Source organism: Lactuca saligna, chromosome 3 (assembly GCF_052625555.1).
Source record: "Lactuca saligna cultivar CGN05327 chromosome 3, ASM5262555v1, whole genome shotgun sequence".
Taxonomy (NCBI): domain Eukaryota; kingdom Viridiplantae; phylum Streptophyta; class Magnoliopsida; order Asterales; family Asteraceae; genus Lactuca; species Lactuca saligna.
In genome coordinates, this window is record NC_136419.1 from 133,767,634 (window position 1) to 133,788,896 (window position 21,263).

Sequence of the window (21,263 nt, forward strand, 5' to 3'; positions counted from 1 at the left end):
ATATCGAAGTACATTTTGTAAAGACAATTGATCAGCTTGTTGATATCTTTACAAAACCAATGGATGAAAAATCATTAGTTAGAATTTTGACCGGATTGGGAATGATTGAAGCAAGTTCTTTTCCAGGATTAGTTTTGAATGAATGATATAGTGGTGTGAAGGAAATGTGTTGATTCAGAAGCAATGATTCATTGTCCAGAGGCAACTAGTATTAACCATACATAGGTTATTGTTCACGTTTAGCGCTTCGACACGCTTCGTTTTCAACATCAAGAGTGAAAACTTTTCATTAGTTTGGCAAATTTTAATTTTCTGAAAATGTCATTGTTAGTCATTTATTTTAGAAAAATTTTAAAAATACCAAAAAGATTTTCTCTTTGTTTTGTTTTTTGAAAAATCAAAAATACAAAAAAGATTTTACTTATGTTTAGTTTTTATATTTCGTTAAATTGAAAACTCCAAAAATATTTTCGTGTTAGTTTGTTGGTTGTTTTTCGAATTTTTGTTTCAGCTTAATGTGAAGATTATTTATTACTCATGCTTGCAATTCTAGGGTCAGGTATTCTTTCGAAAACTTTAAAATAGTTAGGTCGTCCCTAGAAGCATGTTGCAGCATGTCGACCCAAGCCTCCATTGACTCAATGTGTGGTGTCGAAATCCTTAATGAAATCTTCATTTACGAAAATTTCTTCCCAATCAGGCTTGTGTTCACATTAGTCCACTGAGCTACCTTACTCTTCTTAAAGGAGTTAAGAGTTTACTGCATGCTCTAAATATTGCAGAGGCACAATAAGATTCATAAACCAATCTTTTTCATCCCAAACTTCTAACATATTCACACACTATGAAATATGTCCAAGAGATCATTGATCAAAGAGTAAATTACACGAATGGTCCCTATGGTTTGGGGTAATTTGCGCGTTTGGTCCCTAACTTATTTTTTTAACTCGGAAGGTCCTTGCTGTTTGTTTTTGTTACGCGCTTGGTCCCTGTCTTACCTAAAAAGACTATTTTTCCCTTGATTTATTTATTTATTTAAATAAACACACCCCAAACTCCACCCCTCTCATCTTATTTTACCTACCTCAATATTTTTCTCTATTTAAATAATAATATTTTTAGATAAAACAGGGATCAAGTGCGTAACAAAAACAAACAGTAAGGACCAAGTGTGTAACAAAAACAAACAATAGGGACCTTCCGAGTTATAAATATAAATTAGGGACCAAACTCGCAAATTACCCCAAACCATAGGGACCATTCGAGTAATTTACTCTTGATCAAACTAATCAGGATTTAGATATATCAAAAATCTGTGTTCATGATTTGGATTCGTGAGACTGTGATGAAGGTGAAACCCATTTTTTCAAACCTTTTTAAGGAATTGACGGGGAACCATGTTCTAGATTTTCACGAAACATTTGTTTCAGTACCAATTTTTCGATAATCAAAATCATATTCTTTCGTTTTGAGAGATCTTGATCAAATGTTCGAAACCCACGACATTTGTTTCCCAACAGGATCCAGCTAAAATTTTGTTTTTATGAATATGATTTCCGCGTGAGTATCAATTTTTACCTTTTGTCACTTTAAAAAGTTATCCAAAGCATACTTGTCACTGACTACACTGGTCACACAAGTAATTTCTATTACAATTACTCACCTTATGTTTAGTGCTGATATGTAACGAACTTTCTTAAGCCACCAAATCATGTTTATGAAAAAAATCCCTTCAATACTTCTCAACAAGTATTCGATTGTAATTCACGGGAAACCACACAAGTTGTTGATTACCTCTCTTGATAATTAGTGAAGCAACCTTTGCCTGGGGTTTAACTACCTTTATGTCGAAAATTTATTTTTCGACATCACAGATCCAATTTTTTTTTTTATTTTGTTTCGTATCTCATTTTCTTGGCACACAGCACTCACAAAATCCTTGAGGTTCTACCAACTCATGCTGAAGATTTCACAAGTATGGCATATGACTTCGCTTCTTAACCCAAAAGTGAAAGAGCCTAACCTCCATTCCGAAGGTTTGTGGCGGTTGTTATTCCATTGGAGCAAGTAACCAGGCTGTATGAATACACGTTTTGTATTCTATCCAAGTTTCAAGGAGAAGTGGTGTTCACTTTTTCATGTGTGGCTAGTTTATTGGCGTATGGGTGCGGTTTCCAAGGTGCCACATCAACTTTCATTTAATGCTGATCCCACTTCAATTTCAAATCCAAGGGTCACCTATAAAAATGGGTTTCAAGGGTTCTTTACATGGTTATGTTTTCTACAAATTCTCAAATCATAAAAGAACTGTTTGATCGTTCATTCATTTTCAAACCCTAGTCATGGCTGATCCTGCACCATCTTAAACCATAGAAGATTTTTCTTCCCAACCCATCATGAAACTTCAAAGCAATAACTATCAAGTTGAAAGTGATGTTACCCTTTACCCTGAAGAACTCAAGATGTTGATCGTGTCGCTACAACATTCTTTTTTGAAGACGGCGATGTTTCGTTCTTTCACAGTTCTGCTGTCTTGGTTATCACTAGCAGGTTCTACGGCTACGTATAGCAAAACTTTAGATCATATCACCTTCAATCTGATCAATGAGAATAAGTTTCAGTTAACTAAAAAGTTTTTTTGTCAAATACTGGAAATCACCAACTCACCTCCTTTCTACAAGGTTGCAAATGAGCAGATGTTACACATGTTCAATGAGATGGGTTATCAACCCATCGTTACAATGATTAGTGAATTCAAGAAGTCCAGACTTCCATGTATTTGGATTTTTTTTGTTTGGCATTTGTCTACGCTGTCTTACTGGTCGTAATGTTGGTTTGGGTAAAGGGCGTTTAGAAGTATATGCTATGGTGGTTGGTATCTATTATGACCTTTCTGTGGATTATGCTACACATATGTGGAGGGAAATTATGAAGAGTGTGCAAAATACCAATGTCATATACGGAATTTCATGTGTAAGGTACTGGAGTTTGATTCTTCAATTCGCATACGAAAAGGAAGGATTTAAAGTAAAAGACGATGAAGCTATAGCCGAATTTTTGTAGTACAATTTTCCGAAGGTTGTTGAGGATAATGCTGAGGAATTCCCTAGTGTTGCTAGAATTATGGATGGTATGCTTAAGAAGGTGGATTCTTCCAATAAAATTCTATAGGAATATTGAAAATGATCAATCCCTCTGTTGAAACTTGCATTTTGTTGTCTCGAATTGAAGAGGGTCCATCTAAACAATCGAGACATTCGAAGAAAGTGGAGGACAGTCCTACGAAACCGGTTCAGGAGAAAAAGAAAACAAAGTCTCCAACGAAGAAATCAACAGAAGAAATTATTGTTACGAAGCCTGCGCCAAAGACTGATGACCCTTCTAAGGAAGTGGTTCCTTCGAAAACAGGAGTGTTCAAGCGACTGAAGAAAATTGCTCATCAACCACAAAGCTCTTTTGAAAGATCTCTAAGTTTTTTCTCCATCTATGGTTCACAAACCGAATGTTACGAGAAAATGAGTGGTAATTCGTGAAGTTCCTGTTTCATCTCACCTTCATCAAAGAAGCATCAAGCCGAAGATATGGCGAAACATATTTCGAGAAAGCAGAAAAAGAAGCATCGAAAATTGGTATTACATGATGAATCCAATGAAGATGAAGTTGTTCAGGATACACCAGTGACCACATCTCAAGTTGATACTTCAATTGTCGAAATGGTTGTGATCTCTTCTTCTGCTTCTTAACCAGAACCACTTATTGTTTCTATTCCATTAATAACAAATGTCGAAACCACTCTGTCACAAGGTACACCAATCATTGTTTCATCTATTTTCGAAACTTCCAACATAGATACTACAACTTCTTTATCTTCATTTGTAACTACTCCTCTTGATACACATTCTCCAACTTTCGATTATATCCTCAACTGACCCATTACTTCCTTATTTTCTTCCCAATATACCGACCCACTGGTTACTACTACATAAGTTCATCATTCATCTAATGATGATGAAAATGTTTTTGGAGGCACATTTGGAGATATTCAGTTTGATCCTAAAGAAGAGGAGATTCCTGACAACATAATACTCATTGGGAAACAATTCAAAATCTTGAATCAGATGCTTAATTCATTGTTGCAAATTAAATCTGATGGAGGAGGGAAACATTCAGTATCAAGTCTCAAGGTGGATCTTATGCTTAAAAAGCAAGCAGACCGTCTTCTTGAGGCCATTTCTGAAGTAGATCGAAATAATGAAGAGCGTGTAAAGAATCAATTGTCTATTTTTTCTTTTGACCTTCAAGAATTGAAAATGTTGAAAAAGAACATCATGTTTGATTTTTTTCAAGATATTAAAAAGGTAAGGGAGGATGTGTATTTGAAAGTTCAGGAACTTCGGGAAGATATGGGCAGAGAGATAGAAGTTGTGCAACAATATTACGCTTCTCTTAATCAGAAGATGAATATTATTGCGGATTATGTGACCAAATTTATCAAACTCTATGAATCTCTTGGTCCTAAGGTTGATTAAATGTCACATGATGAAGTTCAAAACTTTTCTGAAATCAACAAATTGTTGACTGAGTTGAAAGACATTGTTTCGAACCCTGGGTCCTCTCCTTTAATTACCCCAGAATTTTTGTTCCAAAAGTTTCTTCTTTTCGAAGCTGTTCTTCACAAACAGTTAGCCCCATTATCTCAGCTAGCAAGTATTCTACCAACAAATGGCCCACCTATTGTCACAGGGGTGCAAGGGGGAGAAAGGATGAATGTTGGTGAAGGGGCTTCTGGATAATATGGTGAAGAAGCAAAAGTGGTTGGAAAAGTCTTTGCAACAAATGTTCCCATAACAAAGCTAATCATATCAAAAGCTGACCCTGTGATTTCGACTGTTACCACTACAAGGCAGGTGTTAAAAGGCATAGTAATTGGGTCAAGTGGAGAAGGGAGTGTTTCAAAACCCAAAGAAATTCTAATAATACAAGATAATGGGAAAAATATTATAGTGGAAAATTAAAAGAAGAAAGAAAGGCAGAAATGGAAAGAAAAAGAAAGATTCAGAGCATATTGAGGCTTCGACAAAATGATCCTCCTCATTTAAACAAGGGAGATCCCAGGAAGTTACATAGTTACGAAAATATCGAAGCAAGGGTGGCTTACAATGAAATGCATGAATTTGAGAAGAAACCCGAAAAGAGTTATGATATCGAAACCTCAGATTTGAATCAACTTGACTTCCCAATTAATGAGATGATTTTCGTAACAACCCAATATAAAATTTTTGACAAGTTCAAGAATCCAGATGACTTCACACACCTGAAGCTTAGATTTCATGTTGTTTTGGGGAAAGAGCAGGAGGAAGTGTGGTCATATGTGAATATTGTTTAAGTCCTGAGTATAACTAAAGATGAAATGTTCAAAAACATGTTACAAAATTTTAAATATCATGTGGTGAGGGCTAACAAAGTTGCATGCAATTTCACCATTGCTGATTTCCCACTAATGAACTTGAATGATATTATTCAAGTTTCATATATTCTTAAGGAGTCAAATGAATCAAAGCTTCAGGGAACAAGCAAGGATGTGTTGAGATTGGGATTAGGTCATCTTAAAATTTTCATTGACAATTATGATGATTGTCTTGCTTTGACAGACATAGAGCTAGCTATGTCTTTGGGAAAAGAAGTTATTGTGCCTCAATCGTTGGTGAAAAAGAAGGCTGAATTGGTTTCATATGTTGATGGAGAAATATGCATGAAGCCATGTGGAATTATTTTTGTTGGAAAGAGCAAGAATGGAAGACAATCAAAAGTTTTGTTTCAAATCAATGATGTTGAAAGATACACAATAACACAATATACAAACTTAATTGTTCGTATGAATAGTTGTAAGAAGAACTCTGAAGAAGACAAGGCTGAAATGCGAAAGGTAATGAATTGGTATGCTAAAGTTCGGAAGACACCGCATAAAGCTGCTCAAGTGTTAATCAACTCACTTCGACACTTATTACAAAGGGGGAGATAGTTAATGTCAAAATTGGTGCAATGTGTCGAAGTGTATTCTAGCAGTGTCGAATAGTTTGTTATCTATTTACTAAGGCATTTATGTTTTGAAGTCTTGAAGTTTAGTCCTTAGTATTTTTTGTACTTTCAGTCCTCCTATAAATAGGGGTTGAACTTAGAGTTTAGATAAGAGTTTTTCCAAGTTCTCTATCTATAATACTCTTAGTTTCATTGAAACTAATATGAGCTGAAACCAGATTTTATTTAGATCTTGTATTCTTAATTCTTATTCACATTGATTCTATTTTAATACTCGATTAATCTCTTCTACAAAGACACTTTTATCGAAGAGAATTTGATAAAGTTTTATAAGAACCCATAAGATTTCTATTGTTTCATTTTCAATGTATAGGAAGAACTCGTAAGGTTTTTATTGTTTAATGTTTCGATGTACGGGGAGAACCCATAAGATTTCTATTGTTATATGTTTTGATATACGGAGAGAACTAGTAAGGTTTTTATGATTCTATGTTATTATGTGCAAGACACCCTTTAAGTTTTCTATTGTTTTATATTGATATATGGGGAAAAACTAAGAGTTTTCTATTACTCTATGTTTTATATATGAGAAGAACTCATAAGCTTTTTATTGTTTATTTCATATATGGGGAGCACATGTAGTCTTCTTATTACTCTATGTTTTAAATATACCTACATTTTATTTTGTTGATTATGGGAGAATCGTAACTTAAGTATGTTTTTCATTTGATTGTTTTATTGGTAAAGTTTCATTGAAAGCTGGAGTTTTGTTTTTTGAAAGTCAAGATTATGCATTGTATTTTATACTTGGATGCCTAAAGTTTGAAATGTGAAATAATTTTATCAAGTGATCGGAAATATAAGACTATCGAAATATTATTTGAAGTTTTATTACTTGTAAAGTCTAAAACTCATATAACTCAAGAGACCTTCCGTCGTACGTATAATTTTTTTTTTAAAATGCAACGTGTGTCTCAAGAATACGGAAGCAGTGAATTTAGAAGTATGGATTATTTGAAGTGTGTTGGAAGATAAATGGAGTGGAGTTTACATATAGATTCCTATTATGATATTGTGTAAATTCTTATTTGCTTACTATGATTGTATACTTGATATGAGCTAGTAACACATACGTTAACTAAAATGTTTTGAAAAATGTTTTTATTAGGACCATGTTTTTTAAGACACAACTCAATGTCATAATATGTCTTAAAGATTATTACATTTAAATTTCATAAAAATGGGGTGTTACAACTTTATATTGATTTCATTATCCAAACCTAAGTAACTAAGAACATATCTTTAGATGTGTTTAACAATATTTTAGTGGCATTCTCCTAGATTATGTTAAAATATTCTAGTCATAATGTGGAAACGTGCGAGAAATTAGGTCTAGTACATAGCATGGCATAAATGATGGATCTAATGATAGAAGCACAAGAAGAACCATGTTAGGTTTAATATGCATGGAACAAAGAAATAATTATGTTTGTTGTATATTGTGATAACCCGTTATTTTCAAATCTGTAAAACTAAAAAAAAGTCAACCAAGCTCAACAAAAGTCAAACTTGCTAAATAAAAGTCTAAGTTATTGATTTGTTAATTTATTAAAGTTAAACTAATACTTTATATATATATAGCCTTTAGTAAATAAGTGTTGCAAAAATATGAGTAAATTGCGAGGACCGAAACCCTCGGATTGGCTATTTGCCTCGGACCGAAAATGAGACTTCGGTCACGACCGAAATCAACTCACACTGAAAACGTGCGAGGATGCCTTTTGATCTCAGCCGCAAACATCCATTCAGACCGCAAATCTTGGACTGAAATCTCTTTTCCTTGGTTAGAGTGCTAGGCCGAAATCAGCTACTTTATGGCCGAAATCTCACAAACCGACTCCCTTTTTTCCTTCATACTTAAGCAACCAAAAAGGGATCATTCTTCACTTCTGCACTTCTAGTGAACGAGATTTCCTTCATTTCTCTCAAACCATACATAAATTTCTTTCATTTCCAAGAACTAAAACAACTTCAAGAAGCATTTTGCTTCCATTTATTCTTACAAGATTTGGTAAGTGTTTTATATTAATTAGTGTTAATATAACACTTTACTAATTATTTTACTAATTTAAATACATATCGTGTGTTAATATAAATTAGGATACAGTTGAATAATACGTATTCTAGCCCGGGAAATCATCGCGACAAAGTTGTACCCAACTAGAAACATGGACACGAGATGAGTTTATACCTTTACATTTTCATGATTTTTCACTGGCTTAGAATTGATAATTTGACTCCATTTCTTGTTCCTTATTTGGTTGTGAACATGGGGTAGAATTATTTATTCGTCTTTCTATTTAATCAAAATTTTATAAATATTATAGTTATATAAGTATAAAATAATTTTAAACTTGTTAAACAAAAGTATAATTTTTGCAAACTATTTTAATACCATTCGAGTATAAATATTGAATTTCATGGGACAACCGTATCAAAGATTTTTTGATTTAAACTTACTGAATTATTAACAATACAAAGTTTTTCATTTCAGTAAAACACAAACATATAAACTATAATATGTAAGTTTATAGAACTTACATAATGCTTTTCAAGTTTCATATTACAATATGGAAAACAAACATATAAACTATAATAAGTATAGTTTATACATCATATACATGATTTTACATATTCAGAATACATTATGGAAAAAAACATATAAACTTTAATAAATATAGTTTATGAGATATACTTACAGGTTATCTTTTTCAAAGTAATTTTTTATTATTCTACACGTAACCGTCAATATAGCATTTGTGGGACACACTTCACGTACTTATATAAGTATCAACCAAATCCTGAAATTATAACCAAAATCTCCTGGAGGGAGAATGTGACACTTATGTATAGATTTATACGAGATTGAGAATCTTACACCTTGACTGTTCGTTATAGTCAGGCCAGCAGGCTTGTAGTTACAAATGTCATACTGATTACGACGCCTGAAGAACGTCGTGCTCAGACCATCTTAGGTCATCAAGTATGGTTATGATAACTCATAATTTGGCATTGAATATTACAATTAGTGTATGAAGAAGTTAACAATTTCACATAGTTTTAGTAAATAATAATACTATAATACAGCATTTTACAAGTACAACTGGTGAATCTAGGCATTTACAATTACATAGTTTTTCATACAAGTACAAATACAAAATACTAGTCTAGTACAGAGAAAACATACTTTTCATGGTTTTATGTGAGCTAAAACTACATTTTTCTATGTCAGAGTACAAAAACACATATTACAACATAAGATATTTTCAAGGAACAAATATCAAATTTCAGCTACAAACATGCTTATGAACTCACAAACTTAATTCTTGACACTCTTTTCAAAATTACATGTAATCTCTGGAAATCAATAGACAAGTACATCCACAAGTTTTTGAGAAGATGGAGCTTCATAGACTTATGTCTTTTAACTTTTAACATACATTTTTGTGTCATATATACAATGACTTGAACACAATGTAAGAACATATTCTTTATCAATACATGGTTGTTATATTTTGATTACGATTATGTAATTATTGTGATATTGTACATGGTGTCATCCGCTCCGAACGCTTCTGTCGTTTCGGTTTGAGGTGTGACATATGTCAATCAATAAGCTCAAACTTAAGAGCATGAAAAAGCCGATAAATAATAATATTTATAGTGTGCAAATTTTATTATTTACCGGTTATTAAATAAATGAAAACTAATGTTATTCCTTTTTTATTTTGTCAAATGAGATAAAATAAATAAGTGTTTATTATTCAATAATTAATTAATTAAAAATTTTATTAATTAAAGGATTATGATTATTAAATAATTACGTAGTAATAATAAATAGGGTTGGTATTTATTTATTGATAAGGAAAACTTTTGAGAAAAGTCCATAGTTGTCTCAAATAAAAAATTGTCTTGCTAGTTCATTTGAGACTTAATGTAGAAAATTGACAAAACCGTTTGTAAAGTCACTCTCTAGCACATATCACATATTGTTTGTTTTGCGTTTTCAGCACGAAAACTTTCGAGGAGGTTACTCATGCCTGAATTGCTCGCACCCTCACATCTTTAAAATGTGTTGTGACAGAGATGGTATCCACTCCCCATATAAAGATTGCTTTGTTCTCCTTCCCATCCGATATGGGATTAGGTACAACCCACCCTCACCTCCTATTATATGGTCCGAAGTGCCTTTCGAACAAATCAACTCGTACCCTAGCTCTGATACCGTTTGTAATGCCCCATGTGGCATGTATCACAATATTGTCCGCTTTGGGCTCCCAACATGAAAATTTCCTAGGAGGCCACACTTAACTTCAGAGTTTTTATGGGATCTGTTGCCCTCACGACTTTAAAACGCATTGTGACGGGGACGGTATCCACGCTCCTTTTAATGAATGTTTTGTTCTCCTTCCCAGCCGATGAGAGATCAAGTAGAACCCACCTTCTCGTCGAGAGTAGCCCTAGTCATCACTACATGCCCTCTCCCTCTCCCTTTTTCTGTTGAGTACAACAAAGGGAAGAATAAAGGTTTGCTTGATCAAGGTGGAAGTTTTAAATAGATCACTCGTTAAGATTATTTAATTTGATAATAAGTCTGAATTAGTGAAGTAGTATTCTAAAACATCCTATGATAAAGGGTGTGTTTGGCACTGAGCTTTTGCTAGCGTTTGAGAGTTTCTAGTTTTTAACTTTTGACAAAACGCTCTAATTTAAACAAAAAATTTCGTTTGGCAGTATGAGTTTTGAATCAATTTTCATAATTATCCTTAAATATATATTTATATATTTATTTGTTTTTAAACTATTAGTCCCTTTATATAAATTTATATATTTAAAAAACTTTCATATATTTTTATCAAACACTCATATAATAATTAAATCTAAAACTTCCAGGTTTCAGCTACTCACCATGTACTACCAACTACCCGTTACCCCATACCAGCTAACTATATTTTCGAAACACATCAAAAATATTGTTGATTTAATTAGATTAGTTAATTTTATAATAAGTCTCGATTGTTTTTTATTACGACCGATGCGTTCTTCATGCATGATTAGCTAATATTTTGTTTTTTGATTATCATTCTTGGTTGTTTTTAATATTGTGATAAAAGGTTATGTATTTGGGGTTGTACTGTTGTATCAAAATTGTTTGTAATTTAGAACATGGTTTGTACTTTTGGCTGAATTTTTATTTATTTATTTTTTTTACTTTTGGAAAAGTGTAAATTTTGCCTAACAAGTAAACCATAAATAAATAAACGGGATCCTATATTGCACTTCGGCTTAAGAGGCATCAACGAACACCGTCTTTGAAAAAAAAATTATACATATTAAATCAATATTAATGTCTATTTAAGAGTATCAAGAATAATGAATTTAGATAAACAAATCATGGCTAGAACTCGTTTAATAATCAAATCTCATATTTAAGCTTCGGACTCATTTAATTCGATCTCAAATGAATCTTTCAACGATCCGAACAAGTCACTTACACCTTTAATTATTAGTCTCCACAACAGGTGAGTCCGTGATTGCACCGCCTCAAATATTTGTAGTTAATGTTGGTTTTAAAATTAAACAAAAACTTGCAACCTATAAGAATTTTTAGTTAAATTCACCTTTTCTACTCATTTTCTGACACTATTAAAGTATGATATATGATAATAAAAAAAATGAGAAAATGACATCCAACTATAATTATTGAACCCATAACGTAGATCACGAGTCATGACAAATATAGCAAGATATAAAAACAATACCATATCTCGTCCACAAAAGATGTAAACTAAAACAAAATTGATACCACGACACGTGTAGCTTATTTTATCCAATAATAACTTACATGGGATTCTTCCTTATCATAAGTGTTTTGTCTATTAATGTAACTTGTAAGTTTATACAACGCCATTTTGACAAGAAATCGGTATTTAATTTTTGTAGAATTTATATAAAAAACATATAAAATAGACACTTATATTTTATATGAATAAATATAAATGTTCTAAAAAACTTGTTAGGGCTTCGTCATTGCACGCCAAGCTCCAAAAGTACGTTTTAAAAAAATATCGTATTAAGTCATATGTATATAAAACTGAATAAAAATAATATATATATATATATAATTGTGAATTATATAAAAATTAACGCCTTAAGTCTCGTCTTACAAATAACATAGCTCCCCACGACTTGTAAAAAGTTGAGATTTGATATTATCGCAAAGTCATGTCTAACGTTATTTAGAACAATGATAAATACATCTAAATGACTTTTTCAATCCATTAAGTTCTTTTATGAGATTCTATTATCATTATAATATAATGGCATCGATATTTATATCTTACAACCTAAGAGTATCAATATAATTATATAGAATGTCTTTTAGCCAACTGTATTTTAGTAACACCTAGTTTTATGATGTTTCTAATATCAAGGATAGCAGGCCGTAAATGGATCGAATAAAGGTCTTGGGCGTCAAGGGAATAGAGTCTAGACGCTTTCGGATGTTGATAATGTTGGATTAAGTAATTTAAGCCCTCGATTTGTGCTTTGAAGCAAATGAGTAAAATGGGAAAAGTAATATCCGGGTTTCTTGCACAAATTATGGTTTTAGCTCGATGTCTATTAAGTCAAAACTAATTATATAGAGTTGTGGTGCTTGTCAATACCTTTCCGTGCATATAAAGATCGCTAAAAACAGAGTTAAAGTGAAAAAATTATGATTGTTTAAAACTGGAGTAGAATTGGGTGAAAACCCGTCCTCACGACATGACAATCATGTTATCACACATGAGAGCTATCACAAGGTGACAAACAGGTCGATATGAGGTGAGCGTTGTGTAGCCCAAGCCCCTAGATTTTATGTTTTTCAACGTATTTAAAGGTAAGGATAGATGTTTTAGGGTATTTTCTTAGCCTCCATCACATCTAGAACTTTTTGGGAGCAACCCTAGCCTCCTTTTTCATGATTTGAGCTCACCCCCCCCCCCCCCCCAATCCTCCTTTCTTTTTTGGATGCTCTTGATGATATTTCGATGAAGCTTGAAGATCATGAAGGTTCTTTTGGGCCTTTTTATTGGTAATCTTGGAGTTGAATGAACTCCAACATCTTTTGATCAGTTTGAAATGCTTCTTGGACCTCATGCACTTGGAAAGTTATGATCTTTTGCCTCCTATTTTAGTCATGTAAGTTATCTTGGTCCTTTAGGTCATTTTGGCACATTAAAGTTTAGATCTTAAATGTTTGAGACATTATTATGGATAAAGTTAGAAACTTTATCCATCTAAACATCATTTTGATTCAGATTTGAAGGATGGATACTTGGAGTTAATGGATTAAGTTGAGAATGATGCATTCTTGGCCCTTTTGACACTTAAAGACTAGATCATGTTTGTTTGGACCATCCTAATGGATAAAGTTGGAAACTTTATCTATTAAGAAGCTATTTAGAAACTAGATCTAAGGTTATGGGCCTTGGTCTGAAGTGAGTAAGCACTTAATGAAGATTTAGCTTTCTGACTAAAAGTCACAACATTACTTAAGATGTGTCACAACTTAGGATGTTATGATCTTTTCCATCTCATTCCCATGCACGTTATCTTGGTCCTTTAGGCCATTTTGGCACATTAAACTTTAGATCTTGAATGTTTGAGACATTATTATTGATAAAGTTGGAAACTTTATCCATATAAACATCATTTTGATTCAGATTTGAAGGATGAAGACTTTGACTTAATGCATTAAGTTGAGAATGATGCATTCTTGTCCCTTATGACACTTACAGGCTAGATCATGGTTGTTTGGACCATCCTAATGGATAAAGTTGGAAACTTTATCTATTAAGAAGCTATTTAAAAACTAGATCTAAGGTTATGGGCCTTGGTATGAAAAGAGTAAGCACTTAATGAAGATTTAGCTTTCTGACCAGAAGTCACGACGTGACTTAGGATTTGTCAAAACGTGAAGGTGCCCAGAATCACGGTTATTTTGTTTTTTCATCTCCACGACGTGACGAAGGAATGGTCACGACGTGATGTTGAATTTGACTAAGTTGACCGTTGACCTTGTGGACCTTTGACCATTTACATTTTACCAGTTTGCCATGGGTTTAAACTTGGACGAAATTGGGTGTTAATTGAGGATTTATTTGTTTTGCATATCAGTCGGTTTGAAGGATTGATCAATACAAGGAGCTAGAGCTCTTTTATATTTCTCTAGTTCCGCGAGGTGCGTTTTCCTCACTATACTCGTGGCTCGAAGGCACTAATTCCTTCCCACTGGGTTGTGTTATGTATCATAGTTTATAGGATGTTGTTTTGCTGTAGGGATCTGTTAGATTGGGATATATGTATGATTACCTATACTTGCGAGTTATCATTTATTTGTTGCATATGTCGACATAGTGAGTTTGGGTTGAGGGTTTACTGTTACACATCCGCTCACTAGTTAGTTGAAGTTAGTTAGGACCCCTATAGCACAAAGCAAGCAGCATTTGTGCATTGAGTAACCATATCAAGCATTACCTAACCAGTCCATCCTACGGTTGACAAGGTGGTCCTAGCGTGCAGCTTATAAAACAGGCATATAAGGCATCCTTCCTAGATCCTCATCCCTAATCTAGCATGCAGTTCTCGAAAACATATACAAGAATAAAAGGCATCCTCCTAGATCTTTAGCCCTAATCTAGCATGTAGTTCTCAGGGTCATATTTCATATAACATAACATAACAAGTATGAGTATCTTGGGGAAAACTTACTTGAGCTCGGTCGGTCACACACATCACACACTTTGTTCTTTCTCAAACTTTTTTTCTTAGATTTAGAAAACCACTTCTTTAGAAAAAAATCCTTTAGCCCTACGGTTTGAGTCTAGACACCCCCGAGGGTGTGTCAGAATCCCTTAAAACAAGGCTCTGATACCAACTTGTAACATCCCAAAATTCAAGGCCAAAAATTTCGTTGTTAAATAGATTATAACATAAAAACCATTGATATAAAAACGTTCATAGTGATATCTCATGTCCCAATCAATATGTCAATAATCCAAAACATACACAATAAAAACCATTTTGTCCAAAAGTAAAATAATTCAGAGTAGATTCCCAGGAAACTCCATGCGAAAAACATGTGTGTGTGATGTACTACTACACCGTCGGCTCTTTCCCCTTAGACGAAGAGGTACCTGAAGCCAAAACTGAAATTGTAAGCACGAAGCTTAGTGAGTTCCCTTACCATACCCATAGCACATAGTCATCGGTATCTTTCAACCGGTAACCGAGAGCTACCCTCCCCTTTGGTATCTTTCAACCGGTAACTGGGAGCTACCCTTCCCTTCGGTATCTTTCAACCGGTAGCCGAGAACTATCCTCGCCTTCGGTATCTTTCAACCGGTAACCGGGATCTACTCTCCCATTCGATATCTTTTAACCGGTAACTAGGAGCTACTCTCCCCTTCGGTATCTTGCAATCGGTATCTATGGACTATTCCACCCCTACCCCTATCACATATTACATGTCATAACATATTGGTTTCATGATAACATACATAGGCATACTGAGTTACATAATGGCATATCATAAGCATACAACTATACATGCGTGGGTTTGTCCACCCCTTCTGTATCTTTTAACCGGTAATCGTCTTCGGTATCTTTCAACCGGTAACCAGGCGCTAGCACACCCTACTACTACTAACACATACTCAGAACATATATAGCAACCAGACAATTATCACAAAGATAACCATCTCACCCATATTCTCCTACTGGTGGGCCGACATTTGTTCTGTAGACCCACATCTACTGGAAGGTAACTCATCTCGTAAGGCTGACTGCAGAAAAGCTGATCAACAGATGTCCAACAGCTGCTCCGGTGATCCTCCGGCTATAATTCCCATAAAACACTTAGTCAAACACTAATAACTATTCTTAGGGTAAAATGACTATTTTACCCCTAACCAAGTCAAAGTCAAAGTCAACTTCCAGTTGACCTGACTCGCTGAGTTGGGCCTCAAACTCGTCGAGTCCCTACCCTTCATTTACCCTTCTTCACACTTCTACTCATCGAGTTTAGCAATGACTCGATGAGTTGTCCTTCTAAAACAACCTCGAATGAACCTTCATCCAACTCGCCGAGTTGTATGAACAACTCGTCGAGTTCATCCTCGTCCTTCAAACAGTCCTGTCCTTGACTCGCTGAGTTGTATGAACAACTCTCCGAGAGTTCAGCAACACGAAGCCACCAGATTTCAATGGGACGCAAGATCTGATTGCTGCGATGAGGTGGATATCCGATATCAAGGGGTGTTTTTACACGTGTTCATGCACCAACCATTTGAGAGTTCGATTTGCACTGAACCAGCTTCGCTTGGGAACGAAGGACTGGTAGAAGTTTGTGACAACTGGTTTTACCTCGTGCAGATAATGTTGCAGTGTCATGGGAGAGGTTTGTTCAGATGTTTTGAGATTAGTATGTTCCCCCGATGGAAAGGGAATGATTGGCAAAGGAGTTTCTGTCTCTCAAGCAGAAGACAAAATCAGTGACTGAGATTTCAAGGATGTTCCATGAGAAGGCAATGTTTTTCCCTGAACACGTTTCCACTGAGCAGGCACGTGTGAGCCGATATCTGAGCATACTGAGGAGGGACATACGAGAGTTCACGACGAACTCATCATATAGGACATTGGTCGAGCTTCAGGACAACGCCAGGAGGAGATAGATTGAGCTTGAGTTGTAGACCAGGGAGGAGGAGGAAGAGGATTCCTGGGGGAGGGACCGTAGACCAGCGCAGTCACAGCCGGCGACGAAGTGGGCTAAGCTTGCTGATTCCAGAGTTGGGGAGCAGAAGGGCCACACTTGTGGCAAGTGCGGCAAGAGTCACGAGGGTTCTTTTCATATGGGGATCTGCTACAATTGCGATAAGGAGGGGCACATGGCGAAGGATTGCCCCAAGGGATTCTTGGTTTTCTTTCATTGCAACCAGAACGGCCACTGGAAGGCCGAGTGCCCTCAGCTCGTGTAGGGATCAGCCCATGGATTTACACCTACTTTTGTGCGTGCTGCTGAGATTCATCCAGCGAAGGCCGAGGCACCGAAGGTTCATGGGAGAGTCTTCCAGTTGACAGCGGAGGAGGTCTGCACAGTACTTGATGTTGTGGCTGGTACGTGTTCTTATTGTATTCTTTTGAGATATTTTGTGCTTATATTGTGATTGTGCATAGGTACTTTTCTTGTAAGTTATGCGCATGTCTTAGTGTTACTTGACTCGGGTGCGACTCGATCCTTTGTATCATTAGCATTTATTCGTCACATCAGTATCCGACGAGAGGCGTTGAGTCGACCTCTGAGAGTTTCCATAATCGGTGAGCATGTAGTATTTGCAGCCGACGTGATTTGTGGATGTGTGCTCAAGATTTTTGGAGTTGAGTTTCCGATGGATATGGTACCGATTGCGATAAAGGATGTATGTGTCATCGTGGGCATGGACTGGTTGAGTCGATTTGGAGCTATGATCGACTGTAAGCGTCAGCTGGTGACCATACGAGACCCTAATGGGGGAGTTCTTATAGTATATGGAGAGGATACCTGATCTGGGTCGACATTTTGTTCGGCCGCCAAAGCGAGACAGAGTCTGCAGCAGGGATGTATGAGATTTTTGGCATATGTGATGGATACGTGGGCTACTACGGAGAGATCGAGTTGTATCTCCGAGGTTCTTATAGTTTGCGAGTTTCCAAATGTTTTTCTTAAGGATTTTCTAAGAGTGCCTCCCGAGAGGCAAGTAGAGTTTCGGATCGATTTAGTGTTGCCTATTGCCAAGGCACCTTTGTTGAGTTTTGAGCAACCTAACACTCCTAAGTGTACGTGCAACCCTAAATACCTTGGATCTATGTTTTCTCTATTATACATGCAAATATCAACTTTCCAAGGTATTGTTCTATTCTAGCATACAAAACTTTGAATAACACAAGTTAGAGTAACATACCTTTTGTTGGTGCTTGTCTTCATGAAGCTTGAGTGCCTAGTGCCCCAAGTGTGACACCTCAAATGGTTCACACAACACCATAAGCACTTGGAATAACTTAGAGAGAAATTAGAACACTTCAAGAATCGGCTTGCCCTCCATGCGTTACTAGTGGCCGATTTCTCACATTAATAAGATGCTTATATAGTTGTTACAATTAGGGTAAACCCTAATTGTCATGACTTTCCATTTCCTTGGATCCATGGGTTCGAATACACCATGGAGCATCCATGGAGCATCCAATGGGTTTGAGCCCAACTTGATAATACATGGAGCATTAGCCCACTATATAAGTATGGACGATTTACACAATCAACCCATATATTTAATTAGTCTTCTTTTGATCACTTAATTAATTCTAAATCAATTATTGATCAATACTAATTAAATAATCTTAATAATATATTAGAACTTATAATATATTAATAAACCTTAAGTGTTATTTCTCTCATTTTAGTCTATCCAAGTGCATGATGCCATGCAACCCAAATGGACCATGCCGGGTCGGGTCAAGTCTTACCAATTATAGTTATGGACTTAGACATTAATCCAACAGTCTCCCAGTTGGATAAGTCTAAAACTATTATTGCAAGTATGACTTTAGAACGCGACTAGCAATCGTAGCTCTCAAAAGCTTTTGTCGATCTCTGACCTTGTCGATGAACTCTGACCTCTGTCAATGACTTTTCCATTACATAAGTGATCATATATTCCTCCATTCTAGATATCATATGGACTGAGACATGGATTATAATCATTCTCTCTGTCCATTTGTTGTTTCCCGGTTTCTGATATATGACGACTAACTAATTGAACAAATCAAATCAGTCCAGGCCCGGACGAGCACTTACTTTTGTCATCACTAAATCATCAAGGGGCCCACAGATATCGCTTTTATCCCGAAGGTAAAAGGAATGGATAAACTTCGACTCATATGCTTGTACCAACTATTTGTTGAATCATACACAAAGGTACGTTTTATAACATCGAGTTACCAATGCATTTACATGCAATCAATGTATAACCAACTCATAGTCAACAACTCATATCTCTAGGTTTGAAGAATATAAGATATTATCGTCTCATGATTCACTCGTGATAAAATCCATGAAGTGAATCCAAATGAGCGTGGGTTGAATCCAATACTCAGCCCTTATGAGTACTCATGAATGTTGTAGCAACTATTGCATTGTCTAAAGCATTTTAGACAAATCATACAAGACAAATTCACGACAGTCTTGATTCATATCTATTTCCAACATATGACCGACTGTGGATGGTTTGAATAACCTGGTTATTCGGGAGAATGACCTAGTTATTCTGGAAGTCAAAACACGCAAGGTGAAACACAAAATAATACTAGTCCTATATGGCCTCAACACTTTGAGCGTAAATAAAACACCTTTTATCTAAGCACCATATTGATCACTCATTATTCATGTTTCGATTAATCAACTTAATACTTGAGTTGAAACAGTAGTGATGCCATGCTCTAAGCATGCATACTATGTTTCTCTGAACAATAGCTATGCCATACTCCAAGTATGCACACTATGTTTACATATGGTCATCTCTTTGTTAAATGTATATCAATTGAACATGACTTCAATGATTCTCATTTCACAATCCTAATCCTTATTGTAAATGTAAGAATACCAAGTTCTTGTCATTTACCGTAATCTATGCAATGATCCTCTTGTAATGATACTCACACAAGTCACAAAGACTTGGCAACAAACATTAGAAAGTATTCCAATGGAAAGCAATTCCATGGAGATGAAGTCTCAAATTCAAGGTACATTCCTTTGAACATCCTTCTTTGCATTAAGTTCTTTAATCTTACACAGATTCAAAGAATAACCTCCACCTATGGAAACAATTCCATATTCCGATCTTGACCATCACTTTTGAACAAGAGATGTCTCTTTCCAAAATATGTCAATACGATCCTTACTCTATACTTCCAATTGTCCATGAGTAACCAAACTTTGGAAAACCCCAAATTGTTCTCAACAATTGCTTAATCATCTTAGTCATATCCAGTTCTAATCCCTTTTCCCTTCTTAACGCCCTAAGCATTAGGAAAATTTAGAATGGATGAATATTATAACACATGCAATCGATCATATATCTGAAGCATATGGGATACGATTCATGCTATAAAATTTTTATTTTCCATCTTCTCATAATTCGAACTATGAAGAGGGATGTCGTAATCACAATCGAATTTTGAGAAAGAAACATATATAGAAATTCCTTATGTTGAACCATTCAAACATAACATTCATATATATTCTTGACTAAAGTTGATTAAAATCTCAATCTAAGCTTGTAGAATTGGAATGAAGTATAAATTTCTCTCCCCTAATTATAGTAAAACAACTTTTCAAAGTGAGTTGAAACTTTTGTTTTCTATAATTAACATTGCTAACTTGCAACATAATCATCATGCTCCCACTAGCATAATGATTATTATCTAAATAGCATAACACTTTATGCTCCCACTAGTTTTCACATGTACCTAGAAATTAGTCAGATTTCAGATACTAGATTGCCTTGATAAGACTTTATCAAAGCATACACCTGGAGTCTAACCCTTTCCTTAGATAGCTCACATGTGAGTCAAAGCATTTTCCATTCTCATTAGTTAGTGTGCCGGTTAACTACTCACGCTCCACTAACGACATAAGAATGCAAACTTCACACTTGCTATCCACTTAAATCTACTTAGTGAAAGAGTTTCCTCACTATCATTTTCATGAATCGGAGAGAAACCTTATGAAACTTAGATTTTGATGGTGTATGTGTTCCTATCCATGTAAATTTAACATAACCATAATCACACGGCAAGGTTAATGACAAATCCAAATTCATATGGACTGAACTTGTGCAGTCTTAATTTCTTGCCACCTGGTAGCACAAGGGCTTGCCATTGCTTCCAAGTTGTTATGCAACCAGTTGAGAACTCTCATAACTCCAATGCAAAACCAAATTTAACTGGAATGGGCACAGAATATGTCAACACGATAGGTTACAAACCTCAAGTCGTGGTCTAGTGATTAACAAAACTCTTGATTAGTTCTTGAATCTATCTTAAGATCATTTTAAGACTCCCACTGACCTCTTCACATATAAGATTCT